Source organism: Myotis davidii, unplaced genomic scaffold, assembly GCF_000327345.1.
Source record: "Myotis davidii unplaced genomic scaffold, ASM32734v1 scaffold809, whole genome shotgun sequence".
NCBI lineage: Eukaryota > Metazoa > Chordata > Mammalia > Chiroptera > Vespertilionidae > Myotis > Myotis davidii.
Genome location: NW_006300017.1, coordinates 1,500,286 through 1,502,347, shown reverse-complemented (window position 1 = coordinate 1,502,347; position 2,062 = coordinate 1,500,286).

Below are 2,062 nucleotides of genomic sequence, written 5' to 3'. Positions count from 1 at the left end.
CTCTCTCTCTCTCTCTCTCTCTCTCTCCAGTCAGATGATGGCACTGTCCAGGCACAGGGCAGAGTCTGAGGGGGCGGGCGTGTCTGGTTTCTCTTCCCTCCTCCTGTGCAGGAGCCACCCTGCTGGCCGCCGGGATCCAGGTGGCTGCCGGGTTCCTTGAAGTCTTTCCTTCTTGGTGCTGCTGTCCGGGTGGGTTTGGGGACATCTACCTCTCCTCAGTCACCTGCTCACACATCGGCCAAGTCAAAGCACTGGGGGCGGCCCGGCCCCATGACCGAGGCCGGCGGGGCCTCCGAGAGCAGGAGGCCACTCCTGCCGGGCGCTTCCCTCCCAGGGCTGGGCCCTCCGCCACCCAGACCCGGTGCTTTCTTTCTCTCAGCTGAGCTGCTGCGCGTGGGGACAGTTCCACCCCGGGTCTGCCACCCCGGTCACAGCCACAGTCCGTTTCTCAATGCAAGAGGTAGAAAGGGGCGGTGTCTGGCCCTTGTCTGTCAACGGCCTCATCTCTCCGGGGCTGGGCCAGCGCCCTGGGGAGGACCCTGGACCTTTCGGCTGATGTTACGCATCTCTGGACATCCAACTCCACTTTCCCACCGGCCCGCGGCCCCAGCTAACGGGAGCCGGGGGTGGTGGCGGTCTTCCTTGCGGGGCAGCACTGCCCCTGCCACGAGCCCATCAGTGATCACGGACACCTCTGCTGGGCACAGGCCCCGTCTGTGCTCGCAACCTGCAGTTTCTCACGCGGCCGGGTCCCAGCTGTAACGCCGACGTGGGGTGTCAGGGACGTGGGCCTGCAGGATGAATGAGGTCGGACTTTCTCAGCCCTGCGTTGGAATTCTGGGCCCTTCCGGTTACAACAGGAGAAGATGAGGGGGAAGCTTTGCCTTTCTGGGGTGTCTTAGAGGACCGAGAGCCAGAGTCCGGGCTGAGGTGCCGCGGGCTATGGCTGTGCTTTCCAGGGGGACCCCACCACTGCGAGTGTCGCCAGCGCTGACCAAGGTGCTGACTCCCCCTTTTCCTTCCTCTGGCCACGCCCTCACCTCCAGCACATCAGGCCCAATCATGGGAGCAGAGTGTGTCGCTGGCCACTGGGTGGCAGCTGTGCGGGGCGAGGGAAGGACACAGGCCACCCTCTCCTCTCCGAGTGGCCGTGGCCGTGGGCTCATTTCTCTTCCCAAGAGCGCTTCCTTCTGTGACAGTGTCTTTGAGGGCCAGCGGCCTTCCTACCCGCTGGGAGCTGTTTCAGTACCTCCTGCAAGGACTGTGATGGGAATTGCCAGAATGCAGCGCCTCTGTCCCTGGGTGGATGGAGGGATGGTGTCTCCGGTAGACATTCAGGTGCTGGTGGGGGGGTGGGGGGACCTGTGTGAGGGTGTGCACGATGGGGTGCAGCCATTTCTAAGGACCAAATGTGCTATGTCCTCTGTCCCTGAGCGATGGCCACGGGCCCTCTCCAGCTTCCTAGGGCAGTGGTCGGCAAACTGCGGCCCCTTGAGTGTGGCTCTTCCACAAAATACCACGTGCGGGCGCACCCGTACAATGCGATTAAAACTTTGTGGCCACACTCAAGGGGCCAAAGAGCCGCATGTGGCTCACGAGCCACGCTTTGCCGACCACGGTCCTAGGACTTTCACGCTCCACCGTGCGGGAGAGCAACTGTCTTCCAACCTTCCCCGCTCACGGCCTGGCAGCCTTGCCGTGGAAGGAGCTCAGACAAAGACCGGTTCCCAGGTCTCATCGTGGGCCCGGCCCTCCATTCTGCATCTCCACTGGACGCCTCAGCTGTGTCAGGCTCGGGATTCCGTGGGCCAGGAAAAGGGTCAGATGCTGTGAGAAGGAGCTTGTCGAGCACGTGGGGGACCCGCCGCCGCCTGGTTTGGGGAAAGAAAATGAGCCGGAAGGAGAAGGGAGCCCCGCGTCTCGACAACACTGGTGCGCTTGGGGGCAGGAGTGGGGTCCTGAGGGAGGCTCGTCGTGTTGGCCCTGCCCAGCCTGTCCCCCTGGATCTCTTCTTGAGGGGGCGGAGGGGGGGCATGTGAGGGGCCTTTTGAGTCTACTTTCT